Source organism: Antedon bifida, chromosome 9 (assembly GCF_963402885.1).
Source record: "Antedon bifida chromosome 9, ecAntBifi1.1, whole genome shotgun sequence".
NCBI classification, from domain to species: Eukaryota; Metazoa; Echinodermata; class Crinoidea; order Comatulida; family Antedonidae; genus Antedon; species Antedon bifida.
The window spans coordinates 11,178,693-11,199,246 of record NC_136234.1 but is presented as its reverse complement, the minus strand read 5'-3'; the positions used below and the strand labels follow the sequence as shown (position 1 = coordinate 11,199,246).

The following is a 20,554-nucleotide window of genomic DNA, read 5'->3' as shown; positions in this document are numbered from 1 at the left end:
AATATGTACGCACATGTATGTATTATATATGTATATTATATGAAAATACGCCTACAATGACTGTTTTTTCGACAACTTTATTTGAGCGTTAAATTACGTTTACATTGTAACTAAGATACAGTTGAAATAAACAATTTAACTTACCTAGATACAGTGCCTAATCAATAATCATCTTCAATTCACTAAACCATTTAACAATTAGCAATAATAATAATAAAATATTTATTTAAACCTAATAGTAGTAGCCTAATTTATTATGTTTTATTGAACTCAAATTCGATGATTTAGAAGATGACATAGGCCGTAGCACGTTAGGTCACGGAACAAGCGACCGCCCTCAATATGTTTCTAATATGGGAACTTATCCCGGAACTTATACTGTAGTGACGTTACTCAAATATAGGCTGCACTTTAATAGGCTGTATAGTTTAATCCGCATAATTCACATAGCCCATATGTGTTGTTGACGTTACTCAATAACAGGCAAGTTGCACTATTACAGGCTTAGTTTAGCCTTTGGCCAACTCAGAAAACACCGAGTTTGACCTGTACTCGATCAAAGATATGCTTTCTATACGTAAGGCTAAAATATTCACTCAATTCAACCATACGCTGGATTGTGAAAATTCTTTCCGAACATCATAAGACATAACGTGAAATAAAATTTAAGCCATATTCATATTATTATTATATATTGTTTAAGCAATTATATCAGCGCCAGACTGAACGCATATCGGACGATGTATGCCTATCATGATTAAGAAGAATAAATTAAACATAACGCCCATCGCTAATAATTGATCTAGAATAGTCTGATAAAAATACATATTACAGTTTGATACGCGCATGCGCAATAAGTGACTGTAACTATGTAGGAATGTGTAGATTATCAGGGTTTTTACAATAAAGGTGCTTTGGTCTGCTACACTGAATTTTGAATAATTTATAGCAAAACTTTCTGATACGCAATGCAAATACCAAACATATTACAATTAAAACAATTAAGTATGAATTGAAAAATATTTTCTATGTACATTTCAAAGTTACATTTTCGATTGAATTTAAAAACCACAATTGGAAGGAAATCTGTAATTGCATAATATTTGCGAAAGTTGAATATGACTTAGAATCGTGCCGCTGAAATGTCATGATTTAGCAGCAGTCTTTTTTCATTTTCAAAACTCCATTATACTTCAGGCCACTGTCATCATCTGTTGAAATAATAGAAATGTGTTAAATAAGCACAGTAGCATAAAACCTAATCATCATTATCACAAAAGTATATTCTTGCCAGTTGATCAGTTGATTTCGTATGACGTATAACTGGTTATTTCGTTCTATTCAATTGTCAGCCCATTTTTAACATTTAAGATTGTGGCAATGCAATGTAGTGTAATTATTTCTGTTTTCAAACACTGAAGCAAAGACAGTTAGCTCAAGTTTGACCAATCACAAGCGACAGTTCAGATGAGGCGTCGCTAGTGATTGGTCAAATTACTTGCATGACCGTGAGACCTGAGAACTAAATAATTATATCAACTCACACAGCCAGTTGTCTTCACTAGTTCCAGCCGTCTTGAAGTCCGGAAAACTTTTTGTCAAAGAGTCCCAGGCGTCTTTACTGATAAACTCCCACGTTGCACCATGATCTTTACTGCGCATGTAACTGCGCATGTCCATGTGAATGCCATAGATAAGTCCTGTGAGCTGGTCAGATCCAATGACATTGTGTAGGTTCATTGGTAGAGCTATTGAAGAATATTTATAATGAAATAGTATAGGGATATGTTTTTCATTTTGACATAAGAAAAATATTAATATATGCAATGTTATGTGCCTTTTAAATCATTGTTGTGTGGGCGCTAAGCATTCAAGAAAGGATGTATTGAAAAAAGAAATGTAGGCCCTACGCCTAACCATTCATTGATAGTTGTCTGCAAATCCAAAAATCTTTAGGAGAAAGTTTCAGTGTTAGACCTAATACTTATCGATTTATCAAGTTAGAGATTCCTCTTGCTGTCCGTATCGATGTGTATGATGACCCGTGTCAGTTGGGCTCTAAGTATGGAAGTTCTAAGTGTTTTGAAATATCAGCCAGCCTCAGTGCTATTCTTTGAGGGACATTATAAAACAATCATCATTGTTTACCTTTCCAGCGTCCATCTGGTGGATTATCTTGTACATAGCAGGACGGAACAACCTTGTCTGATAGACGTCCAACTGAAGGGTTACAAGCAAAAATGACGTCATTATCCGGATCATCCAACTTCTTAGTTATGACAAAACCCTGGTCATAATAATCTGTCGAAATAATTTTTAAAAATATCGATAAATTAAAAGCAAACGCAATCCACAAGGCCTTATTCATCGATTAATTACATTGTGTGGAAAATATCTTGTTGATGTCGTGTTAATGCTTCGAAAAATTGCTAAAAGTCACATGGATAGAAATACTAGGAACGAGGAGTGCTCGGAGAGTGTATAATAACATTATACTACTCTGTTTTGTTTAGTCTTATATAGGTTACGCGTCAGTGTTGACAAAGTAATTTGAGTTCATAAGCAACGGAACTTCTTGTGATATATTAGCTATACCGTCAGGACTTTTTATTCAAAACTTACCTGGAACTGGGCATTTACTAGGATCACGGACACACACAGTATGTTTTCCGTTTTCACATTTATGAGCGCCAGCCACGCAAGCATCGCACTGGCTAGATCCCCCATCATAATGACAGACGCCCGTCTGAGATTCGGTCCATTTGCTGTACCTCATCACAGCTTCTTTTGCTGGTCCTAGTACTGGTTCTGGTGTACCCTCATCTGAAGAAAATACTGGTTCTGGTGTTCCCTCATCTGAAGAAAATACTGATTCTGGTATTCCCTCATCTGAAGAAAAAAGTATATAATAAGGGAAATCCTTACTTATTTTGCTGAAACCCGTTTTCTAATAGACAATATGTGTGTGCTACTTTATTACGAAATTGCAGTTGTAACTGCTTTAAAGGTTTATTGTGGCGATCAAGTCTATGATAGTATGTAGTCATTATCGAAAAACCAAGTGCCCAATCACAACGCAACAATTTGTATTTAGATCAAAGTTTAAAACATTATTGCATTTATCCGATATTTATCCGATTTCAATGAGATAATTATCGGTTAATTTGTCTGGAGCGGAATCAGTTAAACCCCATTTCCACATGAACTTTATCGGTTAATTATCGGTTAAATTTATCGGTTAAGGTTTATCGGTTAATGTTTGGCTGCTGAAAAACGGTCTAGTGCAGTACGTAAGAACCATGGATTTAGCGTACCGTATTCAAAATCTAACATATGATACTCGCAGATAGCTGGCAAGATAGCGGTGCAGTCCATTATGTCCCAGTCACCAAGATCAGTACTGACATCCCTGGTATCGTAGACATCTACAAAAGCCGCAGCTCCGCAGTCTTCAGTCACACTTGTTCCGGGTCTGTTTGGTAGCCATTTTGTAAAAGACGCCGATGACCCGTTTGTCCACTTGAAAGTATCAGTACCCTAGAACATATACATTGTTATAATTTAAAAGTCATAAAGAGTATAATAAACGGCATGTTATGTGATTAATAATAGATTTGCCCTGTCGAAGTTACGTCCCTTTTATCGTGTAGTTAGCGGTGGATTTACGAGTTACGTGGAGTCTCTGGGCCATACTCACCCCAACGTCTTTCAGCCCAATCCAGTATTTGTATGGCGAGAGTGCTGGAACGAGGCCTCGAAGAAATTGCTGTTCAAACGTATCTTCAATCATAACTAATTGCGCATTGTCTGCTTCACAGGCCGCCTTTGCTGCATCCCAAGTTTCTAGCGTGCCGTTGAACACTTTGTAACACGTTTCGTTGTAAGGCGTGTAACCAGATCGACATAAATCTAGAAGTACAGTGTAATTACAATCAGCCGATTCATGTTTGTAAGAATCATAGACACACTCTTTATTACAATGTAATAATATCTATCACATTTGAACTTTTATCAACGAAAGTTACTTTGGTCGAGGAAGTCATCGTTATGATACACATGTGATCCTGTATCTACAACTTCTCTATGTTACAGGACAAATTGTCGATACTTTACCGATATTACAATCATAATAAACATAATTCAGATTTGATAGGAATGGCTTGATGTTGTAAAAGAAACATTGTCAATTTTGTAGGCGCCTTATGTTTAGAAACAGTTAAAAGAAGTTAAAATACGGCACATGTAATCCTCCAAACCTGGTGAGATGCGCCTAATATTCATTTCAACATGGTTAAAATATATGCAGACAATGTATATCTCTTTCAGATTAAACTGACACATTATCGTACACTTACCACCACCAACATCTGGTCTGTCCGAATACTTAAATTGAAAATATTTTGTGGAATCAAGAACTTTAGCGCTATTAGCCGTCGAGAACCACAACAAATCAGCCACACCAACAAAATGACGAGTGCCTGGAGCAGTTTTTCCTTTTTTGTCGATCCCTAGGCGTACACGGAAAGTTGGTTTGGCAGCAATCTGAATGGTTCCAAGCTGTGAAATACATGAGAAATGTTACTAAATATTGTCCTTTACGCCTGTCTTTGATTTCATTTATAAAACCCCAGTCCACTTATATCATAAGTCATTAAAACAGAGAAAGAGAAACACACCACCCAGCGAAATAAAGGCTGTAATAATTGTAAACCTTTTAAAAAATAACAAATCTGCTGAGAGTGAAGAGTGAAAAATCGCACCCAGCAAAGATCGAATTTGTATTCTGAACTTGTTACTGAAGGTACTACACTGGCCATCCACCCATTTCCTAATATTTCAAAATGCATCAGCCCTGTAGGTAAACACCTAAAGTACTATAAAGTAAAAAGTACTCCAAACCTTAACCAAGCTGAACATGGACCCTACACATAATTGAATCTGGTTGATTGTAGAATAACTTACATTAAATCGAACAGGAGATGGTCCAGACATGCTTGGGTTTACCGTTGGTGGCTGGAACAGCTCTGTGTATTCTGATTCAAGGTTAATATATCGCACATTTTTCGACGTCATTATTGTGAAAGTTACATCTACTGCTTTTCCCGTTGAATCGTCATCGTGCCAAATAGTAATCAGTAGTATTACATCATCACTGAAAATAACAACCAACACATACTATTATCGAAATCAAATGAGAGTGGTACCACGATCACTATATCCCAATACTTTTAGGACGTCAAGAGTGATTATGTGACCATAATATCGCGACCAAAACATGAACAATGATTGCCAACGATCAAATACAATGAATGCAATTGTTTTCCAATTAGATAATGCACATCACAATTGGTAGACACCATCGGCGTGCTGAACGCATGCGCAAAAGCTATTACAACCGTTACTGTACTGTGGTATCAATTAGAGGTGTATAATTTCTGATTGTGTTCGCTAGTGTCAACCTGAAATTTAATCTTATCTTATTTCATTTATACAATTCTACAATAATAAGAACAATTAATTTTACTAAACGTACCCTTTATAAAAGGAATTAGTTTCGTATGTTATCTTGAACGACATCTTAGGCTTAGGGACTTCATTAATCAACGTATATACTGGTACTTCTCCAATCCAGATGTGAGCTCCATCACCAATCTGCATTTCAAGTCCTAACCAGTGCTCTGATCCATTGACCACCGCGTCTGTATCGTCTAGGACAATTTCAACTTCTAACGCCAAGATGTTATTCGAAGCATCTGGGTCGTTCACTTCAATAAATCCGTCGAACTGTGTCACCGACCATTCTTTAAGGATGCCGAAATCATCATCGTTAACAATGTACTGCGTCTGAGGAGCGTAGTAGCAAAACTCTGTCGAATATGTACAGGATAAGGAGTTACTGACATACGAAACGGACACTTTGTTGATACTCCACTGCTCGCTTGTCTTGTTAGTCGTGAAGTTGTATGGTAGTGTGACTTCAATTGTAGGATCAGCGGTACCTTTTGGAAACTCAACAATAAGGTTCATATGCACCTTTTGACCAACGTTAACATAAATATTGTCATTTGCCGATTGCTCAGTGATGTTCATTATAAAATGCGGTAGTTTACTGAAAACTGCGTTTGACACTCCTTCTGCGGTGACTAAGCCATTGAATATGTCAGTTATTTCAACAGTTATAGTTACACTTAAAATAGCTCCAGGTTTTATATCGGCTACATAGAAATTGATGTAAAGACAAAAATAAAGATTATTATTGTATATCTAAAATAATGCAAATTAGGAAGACATTGAAACTATAATGTTCACTTCAAAGAAGTATTGATGTTATATTTCTTGTCAAATGCATGCCTTAAACTACGAAAGCATAGTGTTTGTTAGCACTTGCTGACAATTATGATTTTGCACAATAAAGCAATGTATACGGTTACTAGGATCTATAGGAACTGTTATAATGTGATATTATTAGTTGGGTCTGCACATTAATTCATAAAAAAATAATTTTACGAAAAAGTATCAATTTGATAATAAATCTGATCTGATACGCTAACGACATCAGTTTGATAGGAACAAGCATGTGGTAACACTCATTTGGGTTCAACAGCTTACAGTGTAAATTATTATTTTGGCTAAAAAAACAAACAAACGATTCGGTTAAAATACCATTAACAGTGGAATTGATGGTCCCTTCAAATTGAATGTCAGACGAAAATAAACTGTTATTACTTAAAGACAAAGTAATTTCTGATGCGGAGACCAGGGTGACCGTAAAGTTGCTCTGAAAAATACAATGAATCCGTAACAATCTGACTTAAAAACAAAAACACAGTAGATCGGTCAAATGAAGAAGAAACCCAGCAATAGGTAAATATCTTACGCGGTAATGTATATAGATTCTTATAGAGAAAAGACCTATATCTATGGTTTGACATACCATTACATTAAGTTATTTATTTCACTGCTAAAATCACACGTCACACTATTTATTATTACCATCAACATTACCCCGCTAATCAATATTTTGAAAAAATACTAATCAAAATCATACCGTCATTGTTGAGTCGGTATTTCCGTTTCCTGTTAAAGTCCATATAAAAGGATCTGCAGACAGGTCGAACTGAAAAAGATGTAATAATAATTACCAGCCGATTATCGGTGATGTGTCTATATTCGCCCAGTATCATAGGAATAGTTGGTAATACAATATCACATGTGTTTCACATGTTTCTCCTGGTATATCATAACCAAATATTCCTCTGATACTCTGAACTATATCTCGAAGATACAGAACTGAGAATCGGGTAATAAATACACCTAACCGGTATTTAGTACAATATACATTATGTTCTGCGTGTGTTATTTCTTGGATATACTAACGTATACGTATATTTATCCATGTCGACACACGTATAACGTATAACGGATATAATAATGTTTACATTCGTAGCTTGTTTTATTTGGCCAAATTCATTTTACGTCCGTCAGTAGAATAGACATGTGATCCATTGTTCGCAGTATGCTTACGGTGGATTTTATCTGGCCAACATTTATTTTAGTTCTTTCATTTTGTTTAAACTTTTTTTAAGACCTCAAAACTTCACTGATGAAATATGATATTATAGAAATATATTTTTAAAAATTAGAATTGTTAATTTTAATTTTAAAATCTCATAGGTATAGTTAACGTGTAAAATACAATCAATACAAAACGCATAGAAAATCCTGATCACGCGCGGAATTACCGTCTCGCTACTACACGTGCACATGTGACGTATAGGCCTACGCGAATTTCAGCCATTATGCGACTACGGAGTTTTCCCATTCTACTTATTCTATAATAAACTCATTATACCCTTCATATGCATTCTCTTTCTCAACTGAGAATCATCGATGCACACGTCAACAACTGTGCAAATTTTGAAACACCAATAATCGTTATTTCCGATGCTGTATGTATTGCATAAATACAGTACCACCTAAAAACAACGAAGTGGACAACATTACGGCCAAATAATCACCCTATAGCCGTCGACTTAAATTGAGAATAACCAAAAATAGAGAAAAAAAGATTATATATAGACATTTGATATATAAATTCATGGCATGGTCAGTAACACTGTATATACAATATATGTGTTCCTTTTTAGTTAATTACCTCCATATTCTCAGCTGTAAGGGTGGCTTTAAAGACTGTTCCTAATGTCAACCCAGTAGTATTCACCAAAAGGTCTGTCTTTACTTCATCTCTAATTCCGTAGTAGGTTGTCGAATCTTTTACGGTTGCGGCCGCATCCATAATGATGACGGGAGCTGAAAGTATACGTTGCCGGTATCAATAAGCAATTAGATAACAATAAAAATAAGAACAATTATTATACAAAAAATAATGTTTATTCGTTGAAAAACTGACTGCACTGTTTAACGAGGCATAATTGAACAATAAAATTGCAAGAATACAATCAGGTGTATTATAAATATATTTATACGATGGTCTACTATCAGATTATTATTTTTGTACCATTGTCTATGTACTATTTTTTCTCTTAAAAAATTGATGTATGTATTGCTATTGTGCCGAATTTCTAATAAATAATAAAATTAAATAAATAATTTAAATTATTTGTTATCAATTACATTTTGTAGCGTTTTTTAATAGTTAAATGCCTCCTCTAAAGGATAATAATTATTTTGTTTGCGTAGGCCTAATTACTTCGTTGTGTCCATCTTAATAGTTTGTTGGCAATACTGTGTAAATACAGTTTGAATCTGAATCATATTGTTTTAAACAGTTGCTCATTATTAATCTAAAGCCTGGTTCCCATTAGAAAAATACATCCTCGTGTTTTCTTTCATTTTTTGGCAGAATCTATTAATACAGAACGGGAAAGATCTGGTAAATTATTCACAATCGCCTCTATTTTGGGTTTATCATTGAAAACCAAAACGAAACAATCTGCCCGCAATGGATGCCGGTATTTAAAGCCAGCCGCTTAAATTATTATAATTGACTTCTTTTTCAGATTTATACCCATTTAAAGACAACAAAATGATCGCAATAGGCCCATTAAAATCCTAAAATAGACCATACACAAAATATAGGGAATGCGTCTTTTATCAAAATGTACTCGATGGAACTCTTATACGCCAAAACAACTTTCACCCATTATATTACAAGGTTAATACATCTTATTTCTATCAGCTCATAGTTTAATATGTTACTCTCCAATCCTCCACTATGCTTTTGAATCACAACACGAAACTATTTCGTTGATTTAAATTTTTTCAGGAACTGAGGGAACATCGCGTCCAATTTGGTCTTACATTTTAAAGAGTGTTTTTACTAGCACATTTAATTGTGAGTGTAAGAACTTAAAAAATGTAAATAAAAATGGGCTTGTGTACCTCAAATATACTTTACTATTATACTAGGTCTATACTGAAATAGAAATATATAAGCAACCCTAATGGAGCGTGTGCCATTTGCATCTTTAACTACAATTTGAGTTAGCAATTAATTTGAATGTGAAAAAAAGGATATTTACTTTTTAAAATATATAATCCTCTTGGTTGATTAAGTTGACTATCGCTACTTTGTCGTGATGATACTCCAGTTGTTATATCAATTCGATGTATACCAACCGATTTATCTGTCCAGTACAGATAGTTTCCATAAATATCAATCCTCAACGGCTCATTCAATCCAGTTATAATAGTTTTTCTGTTGGTTCCGTCAAGGTTAGCTTCCTCAATTGAGTTCTTGTGAAAGTCACTCCAATACATCTTTTCATCTTGAGTAAAAAATGAGAGAGAGAGACGTATACGATTGAATACTGTACTTTAATTAGTCTGGGTTCCAGACGGAGTTTTGTCTTAATATTAGTAAAAATATAAATATTTTGGCACATATGGCGTTTCATACGTATACTACTTGATTTTGGATACTCCGTCTGGGGAAACACGCACAAGACACGTGGTTTGACACCAAGAATCCTTGGTGCATACGATTATCCGGTTGACTAGATTCACCTGCATGCGATTGGCTACTCACTCGTACACCGTTTTAATATTCATATTTCAAAATTTCAAAGACTCAACAACTGAGATGATGCGCATGCGCTATGTTACGTTTGGACAATGTACATTGATGAAAGTTTCTGACGGCTAGAAATGATTTTATATGCCTAGTAGTAGTCTGGTAAACATTTGATTTTTCCCAAGAACATGAAAACTCGTCTTGATATGATAGGCTAGCTTCTCCGCAAATCAAACATTGAATGGATCATTTATTACGCGGAGATAATTTGATTTAATTCCCACCCAGACCCTGTCCTGTTCTGTGTGTGTGGTGGTGTAGCCCTGTTTTGTGCCGGTGGTGGTATGTAGGCCTAGGCCTACCTTATGGGCGTTTTATTTGGCAGGTCATACGTGCGAGTTGAGTAGGACCCCCTACGAAGGAGGCCTGGGCCAAGGACTAAACAATTAATAAACAAACAACTTGGCAACACGATTTTATATTTTAACAGTCATCGTACATTCAGCACTCTACATACTCGATCTTTTTCAAACAAAAATCACGGTCGAATTAAAAACAAATAAATTTTAAAAAACAATACAGACTTGGGGCAAGTCTATACTTTAATATGCGTATTAAGGTTTAACAAAATGAAAATTTCAAGAACGTTACCTTTTAGTAGGCGCGCTAAAATAGATTACCATGCACTTAGTTCAAATAAAGAAAAGTTCTCAAGAAAATAAAATCACAAATTAAAACGTACTGTATACAAAATTCATTGAGAAAAAGGAAAGTGTACTCAACTGTAAAGCATAGCTTTGAGCAACATACTTTGTTCCTAACGAGTAAAAATATCATTATGTGCATGATCATGTGTTTCTGATTGTCTTTTTACTCGAAAAACGCGTGGCGCGTCGTTTGAACGTAATGTCGCTAATGTCAGGAAGTTAAGTAACAGGAAGTAACGCCGATGATTACTACATGCAGTACATTGAATGTCAAAGTGATAACCCCACGTACATTTAACATGATTTTGTAGTATCTTGCACGAGCATTACAATGTTGAGCCAGTACATGTCACGGATGCGCACACATTGACTACATTATGGAGCGTGCACAAGGTTAGCTTCCTCAATTCCGTCAGTACATGCATCACACTAAATCTTTCCTTTCTTGAAAATAGTATATCAACACAGTAAGGAAATGAGTGTGAATTCAATTGAAAGATTTTGATAATATAATTTGATCATATGCCTTCTTATCCTTATTATATTATAAGTTTTAACAAGTCAAATTATGTTAAAATGTACTTAAAACGGATTAGTTGGTACCAATAGCTTCACGTATAAAGAATACATTTTGTAACACCACCACTGCCTTGCCTAATCGTTATGTGGATGACAATAGACATAGTCCACGATATGTAATCGCTCGTTGTTTTTTTTATCAAGCTCTGCTGCAGGATCAAAAGTTGGTAACCTTTTTAATTCTAGCCTACACACTTACTCAACTTACTGTTGCAGGTATAAATAAGCAACGTAGCTCGAAATGATCATGTTGTTTATAGTAAGCGACTTTTTGTACAGGCATCAATAATCAGAATTAGAATTAGTTACTATTATACAAATAATGAATGTTTATGAGTGTAATGGTGCAAATAATGGCATGAGGTGAATGATGAAAGGTTATAAATCAACGAGGCGACAGCCGAGTTGATATTAACCTTTCATCATTCACCAAATGCCATTATTTGTACCATTACACGAATATAAAACATTTATTATTTGTTTTATATAACATCTAAATAGATTCCTGTCATTTGAATCAAATAAGGTAAGGTAGCCCTAGCCAAAGGCCTACATTTCATTCACATTGATTAACAACAGTATCATTTGGTTTTTAATATTATATTAAATGTTATATTTATATGGATTTTATAAACACACCTACTTTAGTGTTAATTATGTCAACAAACGACCAAACAATCTTAGGCCTAGCAAGGTTAAAACGCCTAGACTAGGCCTAGCCTAATACTAGCATGGCCTAGGCTAGACCTAGTAGCCTAGTACTAGAAACAAAAATGTTTCAAAAAGTACTATTAAACGATCGTTTAATAGTGCGTATTATATAACACCTAAATAAATTCCTGTCATTTGATTGGAAGATTGTGGGTCACATGGCGTGCAATAGTACCTAATAGTCTACATATATATTATTATTTTTATAAGTGATGTTATATTGAATGTTTTCTGTATGTACGTATATTGTTATTATCTCTGCAGTGTATATAAGAGGAATTTCTGATGTATTTTTATATTGGACCAAATAAAGAAGATTAATTGAATAATATATTACATATGGTAGTACTATACCTTACATGCATTCATTGTCATACAGTAACTTACCGGGAACTGCTAAAACAAGTCCTTTAGCGTCTGGTACACTTGTTACTAACACGGTCCTTGCCAGGCCATTTAACTTCGCTCGCTCTATCACTTTGTTTCCTCTATCAGTCCAGTACAGGTATCTAAGTATAAGTATAATCTATGTTACTACATTAACGTTCTGTTACAAGTAGTTCACATCCCTTCCACGGATAAAAAATATATTGAAAATTACGAAATTACTGAAGCAGATTAGTTATTAATGATTTACGAATATGAAAAGAAATGTTAATAACTCTTTATTACTTCCTTTATTGAGTAGTATTAATGTAATATTATTACATTTTTGCTTACTAATCAAAAGGAAGAATCAAAAGAATGGAACTGTGAAGTTCATAGTTGATCTCCCTCCAACGTGAAAAGAGGTTTACTGTGTATAGAAGGTGATATTGGCCGTTAGATATATCAAACGTAACTAAAAAGAATTGTTCTGTACGTTCCATCCAGATTTATTACGATTATGATACAGTACAAGTAGTTCAATACAGTTTTATATCTGTATGACATGTGACACCGCCTAACCTATCTGTAACCATAACATAGTAAAGGCGTCATGTGAAACATGTGACAATGTATTTACAGAATTGGCATATGGACAGAGTGTACGATACGGTGCAGAGAATCGGGTGTGAATGAAAAGTATAGAGACTTACAAAACTGCTTAAGTTGAGATGTTATTAATGAAATTCAATTCATTGAATGTTTTTAACGTAAAAGCAATCATTCTTTTTTTAAACATTATTATTATTAAATTTGAATGTATGGTTTAGATGCATTAATAATATACAGTTCACCCGAGATGTGATCACACAGTTCACCTCCTTTGGATGAGTGAAAACATAGTAGTCTAGGACCTGGGTCAGATTTGTATGCATTTAATTTAGGAGAGAATATCTCAACTGTTATAGGATAATTTGACCCCAACGAACAACATGGAATGTGTGCCAAATTCGCTATCCGGGACGAACATGCCCAAAATCGGGGTCAAAGGTTAAAAATATGTGGTTCTTATATCTCGACAACCACTTGTCGTACAGATTTGCTTTTGGTGTCAAATTGTTCAGAATATACATATTTATATTCGGTACGACAAGTGGTTGTCGAGATATAAGAACCACACATTTTTAATCTTTGACCCCGATTTTGGGCATGTTCGTCCCGGATAGCGAATTTGGCACACATTCCATGTTGTTCGTTGGGGTCAAATTATCCTATAACAGTTGAGATATTCTCTCCTAAATTAAATGCATACAAATCTGACCCAGGTCCTAGACTATAGATAGATGTACGTTAAGAGAGAGTGACATACCCGTTAGCTGTATCTATCTCAATTGCATGTGGATTTAGTATTTCAAACAGAATTGTTCTACTTGTTCCATTCAGATTGATTACTTCAATTCTGTCTCTTTTATGATCTGTCCAATAAAGCTTTTTTCCAGCTCCATCAACGGCTAAACCACGCACAACTTAAATAATGATGACAATTAAAGAATTAGGCCTACTGCAATCTCAACCTATGAAATTTACCTTATATGCTAAAAACTAAAACTGTGTAAACACATTTCAAATGATGCTCAACCATATAACTTTCTCGACGCAACTAATTATATTTTTTCGTAATGCTTGTTCACGTAGAAAGAAAAAATGTTACATATATATAATTTAAGTCGTATCTTAAAAAAGCAAGGAAGTATAATAATTGAACGGTACGATATTTTTTTTAATGAAAAGTTGGACATTTTAATGATGGGAACATTATATAAGTTATGTGTTCCGTAGGCCTAAAAAAGATTCAATTTCATAATTGTTGTAGTTCAACATCGTCAAGGCCAGCACTATTTTCGATTATAAATTTCAAGAATATCTTTTGCAGATTTAGGTACAAACAATTTTTAGTGGGATTCCTTATTAGTGAGTGACATTGCCAGAGATAGCTTGAGTTTTACATTGATCCTATTGCAGTAAGGTACGGTAGTACTTAGATTTTGTGGCAAATTAATTAGATGATGTCTTTATTTTTACAGGGCATGATACTTGTTTTACATGTTGTTTTAATAGTTACTTTTACTGTTTAGTTGAATTTGTTTGTAAAATTCTGTTTATTATATATTCATAATAGGCCTAATCGTGTAATTTATTTATGTAGGTTTCAGGCCTATTATTAATTATGTTTTGATTTCTAGTGTTTATTGATTCTATTATGCCCTTTATTATCCCAGGTTTTTTAGTTCTTGTATGCAGAGGAAATGACAAAAGAAATGTTTTTGTTTGCGAAAGCGAGAAATAAAAGATTGGCCTCTATAGGCCCCCTACAAATTATAAATATGGTTTAACTTCCGCTACGCCTTTGGACTAGGCGCTATCTTTCCTAACTACCTCACATCTGTTATTAAGAAATCCTAAATCCGACCACGTTATCTACAATTTCTGGAAAAACCAGACGAATTGATAAATGGTGCTTATACGTATATCATCACCTATGCAAAAAGAGGTAAAGCGTAAATTTCTTTCCTCAAACGTTTAATTATGATTATTAAACAACGTTTAGTTCAACAACCTTTGGTTCAACCTTGAAATAACTCTGAATAGTTGGTCTATTTGAGCTATGTAAATCAAACGAAATTATAAACTTGCTACCAAATAATTAGGCCTATTCTTAAAAAATAAATAAACATTAACAAAAAGATAAATTTCTTTTGCATACAATTTGATTTAAAAGTTAGAGAAACAAATTTTACAAAATATCATGATGCTTATTTTTCCTAATAAAACATGTAAAAATGAATAGAATATTACGAGAATCTGATCCCAAAGACAAAAACACTTCATGTTGGTTAGTGACAAGTGAAAACCGTTCAATGGTGTCCTTGCTGGTATCAGACCAATACAGTGTTAATCTGCTAATGTCATAATCGATAGCGAAAGGTTTAGTTAATCGGACATTCTGAATAACTGATGCTAAAATTAAATGTGCGTTGTCACTGGAACTAATGTTTGTCATATATATTCCAGGAGAATCCGCGTTGACTACAAACATAACATCACCTGTATTATTAAAATATAAAAAAAAAACGTTTACTTGAATATTAACAATAAATATAACAAAATAAATCATTAACGCCATAATTATTATTCTATTAGCCATTAATTATTGGGATAAAATTCTTTGCTGATTCATAAATAAACGCATTAACAAATCAAATACAATACCTATGCACAAAAACAAAGCGATTTTTCAATGTTCCAGAGGACTCAAGCTGCTTCAAGAGGCGGCGACTTACAGGTACCTAAAGTAACATTGGAATGTTTCCGTCGTTCTTGTAGTTATTTGAGACACATTTATATTATGTATTAACATCTGTTTTAAAAGAGTCTTTTAATATTACTTCCTTTAAATTTAAGTTTTAAAAATATATTTTATCGTATACTTTTTAAATTGAATGTTATTGTAAAGAGTTTAACAAAGTTAAGTATAATAGATGTTTATATTTTAATGGCCTATGGATACTAGTTGGCATGAGGATTCAGCTAGAAAGGTTACCCTCTCTAAATAAAGTGGAAATAAGTCAATAAAAAGACATAACCTCTAGGATTTAGGCCGATCTCTAGGAAATTAAAAGCATTTACTCCCCATTTACATTAACAGGTTTCTTACAAGCATTGTTCAGTCCCACTATCGCAATATTAAAATAACTGTAGTTACACCTTTCACACCTGGAAATCATGAAGTTTTCGTCTTCACGCCGCGGCAGCGTGGTTTCCATTAAATCGCTGCACTGTCACTGCGACAATCGGCTTAACAGCACCATCTTCGACATTGGATTATAAATATTAATTGATGTCTGCTTAAAATGATAAAATCATCGGATTCTGCTAATGTCTGCCTATATCCATGATATGACTCGCACCTCACAAAAATGTTACTCTGCAAACAATTGTTATTTACCACATAACACTGTATATCAAAGGCAACACTTCATTGACTTTGAGTGATTTAATTGGTATCCACTACCTTTTTTAACAATTATTGACTCGATATTGATTATATGATTTATATTTGCCTGATATAAATTAACATTTTTAATCATAATGGTTTGCCAATTTTTGAAAACAATAATTATTTCTGTACTACTATACTACAGAGATTTTGTCAAACGTGGCACTACAGTATACAGTCAGTTATCTTGATAACAAGCATACTGAAGTTGTAATACATAAAAACTATTTTATATATGACACAGTATACAGCCATTTATCTTGATAACATAATATCAATTATCATGCATAAACTATTTTACATGAAACATTATACTGTTAATGTAATAACTCATGATTACATAAAATAGTTATGATCATTTTGTTTACATCATATTCATATATCCGCGTAATAATAGGCCGGCTGTACTACAATATGCTCTGCTGGGCCAAGCCACTACTAATATAGTTACATAGACTTGTATGCTCTGATCATATCAGGCCCAGCAGGCTAGACCAAGTGCATAGCCCCTAACATGGCATAGTACTTTGTAGTATATACTCTTCTAGTAGTATAGTTAGGCTAGCTAGGCTTTATTTAATTAATATTTTAATAATAATTACTAGGCCTAGGCCCTAGTTAGCCTAGCTAGGCATATTTTTAGGGCCTACTAGCTACTGTAGGACATAGGCTATATGACTGATGTCCTAATATATGATAAGCCTCCATCATAGAATAGTTTAGCTCTAGCACAACCTACATTTTATGTACAGATAAATCCGATATATGGGCATATGGCGTTAATTATGTTTGTCTTTAAACAGTTAAAAATGTGATACGTCTAGGCATGTCGGGTACAGAATGCTCTTTTAAAACAAGGAATCACCAGGTTTCATGTTCAAAATGCATAAATAAAAAAAATGCAAGTAAAAGGGTTCGGAGTATAATTAATATATGCCGTGTACATATGTTGCCAATTAGGCATTTCGAAGAGATATGGATATGACCTGAAAATTTAATTCTCACAGTATCATAGTCGATACCTTTCCTGCATTACATACAAGTTATACTTCTATGAAAAATAATAATAATTTTTTCTTAAAATATGAAGAAAATAACGACATTATTTTAACAAAAGCACTAATTTACTTAAGTTTTTCTCTTAATGATTTTTTTATGTTTGGGGTTAAAATGAAAGACTTATAGTTTTCTAAAGTACAGTAGGCCTACTACATTTTTAGTTGATGTTTAAGAAAGAATAATTAATCTTGTGAACAAATTGTCTCTATAATTTGACTTTATTATATCCTGGACATAATGTAATGGAAGTTATCAACATTATACCTTTTAAAATGTAATGATAGATATTTATAAAATTATTTTAAAGTATTCTTATCAGTTATTATGGGTGCTATTTTGCAGCAATAACTCTTCAGCCATAACTATTTTGAGAATTTCAATTGGCATGTTATTTCCATTTTTTGTAGCATAGAGTTACTGATATTCTTTGTTCTATCGAAGTTGAACAAATGATTATTTTTATTATTTTTTTCTGTCTAGTATAACTTTTGAAAATAACAACACAAACACTAATTCAACTACCAAATGACGAGTTACTGTGGAATAGCCTAGGCTAATTGTCTTTTGTTTAATTAACCAATTTTGATTAGACCACTGACAGTTATTCTTTGTAATGTGTTGACTTGATCTTTTGTTTTTTGTAACAATTCACTTTACCTTGATGAAAACATGTTTTTATCTACAGTATTCATATTCTCTGGCTATGCAGCTCTTTGGTATAATATATCAATAAATTAAATTACTTCCGAGCATTTTAGGGCAAACTGTTGTATTAGACTAACTAGAAATATATATTTCCAAACAATTTGACACCAAAATTAACGCTCTACGATAAATATTTCTTGAGATACGGTAAAAGATATATGGATAGGTCAAGTCGGGGACAACTAGTGTCGGCGATACAGTGTAGCGATTTAATGGAAACCAGGCTTCATGACGTGCCAATATTTTTACTCGATATGCGTACATGTGGTAGATTGTATAATGCTTTAGGAAAAATATTTAATATCATATCTAGTTACCGATATATTTGATTAATTTAACCTCACCAGTGTGTGAAAAAATAACAAAGAACCACAAGGAAAATAGAAATTTTAATGTGTAAATACATTTTAATTATTAAAAATGTTTAGTAATGTTAAAAACCTTAATTCCGGAAAACATTTTTTTTTAAATAATAACGAATTAATTCATATTGAATTCGTAAAACTTTGATGAGCATAAACATCCAAGTTTCTTTCTAAATGTAGAAGCACGGAGATATTTACAGAATTGGCAAATACTAAAATAATATTAATAACATACCTTTACTTAAATGTAGAAAGGTAGAAAGAAAAAAACAGACGAATTTCCAACAGGCCATTTTTAGAAACAATCTAACTTCACAGTCTGCTAATAAACAATGTTCAATTACGTCTTCAAAAATGAAAATGCTGTATATCACACGGTCGCAATATTATAACTAACGCTATTGTCATGACGTGATTTGTTTTTCATTTTGCGCGTTGCGCGTACGATAGGCAGGCTGATCTATATTTAATGGTATCGTGTAAGATATTTATGCAGTTTTATCATCTATATTGTTATTTGGAACCCTTAGGGTGAGTTTGAATTAAAGTCAACAATTAATATGTTGTGCCGGGAGTTTGCGTGTGCAGTCTTTTTGTTGTTGCAATTTTTTAATTATATTATATAGGCCTATATATATTGTTTGCAGTTTCATATCTCTAGGCATCGCTCGTTATCATTTTAATGTGTAAATACATTTTAATTATTAAAAATGTTTAGTAATGTTAAAAACCTTAATTCCGGTCCTGATCATGGAGGTATAAAAATACCTCCATGGGCTGATCTATATTTAATGGTATCGTGTAAGATATTTATTTGTTGTTGCACTTTTGGAATTATATTATATATATATATTGTTTGCAGTTTCATATCTCTAGGCATCGCTCGTTATCATTTTAATGTGTAAATACATTTTAATTATTAAAAATGTTTAGTAATGTTAAAAACCTTAATTCCAGTCCTGATCATGGAGGTATAAAAATACCTCCATGGGCTGATCTATATTTAATGGTATCGTGTAAGATATTTATGCAGTTTTTATCATCTATTGTTATTTGGAACCCTTAGGGTGAGTTTGAATTAAAGTCAACAATTAATATGTTGTGCCGGGAGTTTGCGTGTGCAGTCTTTTTGTTGTTGCACTTTTTGAATTATATATATATATATATATTGTTTGCAGTTTCATATCTCTAGGCATCGCTCGTTATCATGCCGTTTCATTCGAGTAGACGTATTTGGTCTACTTCTTTCTACTATTATAGAGGGGGTATTTCCAATTTCTTTTTTATATGGAGTGCCATGACTACCCGTACATTATCTGATACATAATCCCGACTATAGAGGGGGTAGTCTTATTATTATTTTTTTATCATCAGAGATTATGTATAATTATTTGGAAGTATTTGTTGAAATACTATGTCTATTTTGTTTGTTCTTCTTTTAGAGATCCACACATAAGACCGGCAGCCCAGAGACATTTAGTTAGATGAACTAGGTACCAATATCTGACTATTTAAGTGTGTTGGGGGTCACTTTGAAGTCAATGTAAATGGGAGTCTGCCGGGTACCCCCTACTGCGTCTAGACCGGGGGACCCCGAAAGGTACTAAAAAATCGGCACCAATTAGATGAGAGAGATACCACCTAATTTCACCACCATGGGATTCCCAGTGGCATCCTTATACCAATATCACCAACGACAGACATTTTGTCTGCTGCAATAGGCCCGCCAGACCCCCCAAGGGAGGGCCTAAAAATGGGGATAGCATAGATGAGTGTGGTACCACTCAAAATTAATGCCAAATGGACAAGTTGTGTTCATACAATACTAAATGGGTAACGACAGACTAATTGTCTGCTGCACCGCAAGTGCAGACACCCTAAAGTTTGACTAAAGACCTCCCTACCCCTAACTGGCCTAGATTAGATATTGTAGATATCACTAGCAACCAATGTTATATGATTAAGCACATTG

At 33.7% G+C, this 20,554-nt stretch overlaps 1 long non-coding RNA gene across 1 annotated transcript; it reads right to left on the bottom strand.

The window, feature by feature from the left end:
• Positions 1–1,086: 1,086 nt before the first annotated feature.
• LOC144851884 (uncharacterized) lies at positions 1,087–1,744 on the bottom strand. The gene is made up of 2 exons (XR_013614240.1): positions 1,545–1,744; positions 1,087–1,211 (listed from the first exon to the last, which is right to left on the bottom strand). It is a non-coding gene; the product is annotated as an uncharacterized LOC144851884 (long non-coding RNA).
• Between the last annotated feature and the right edge of the window lie 18,810 nt (positions 1,745–20,554).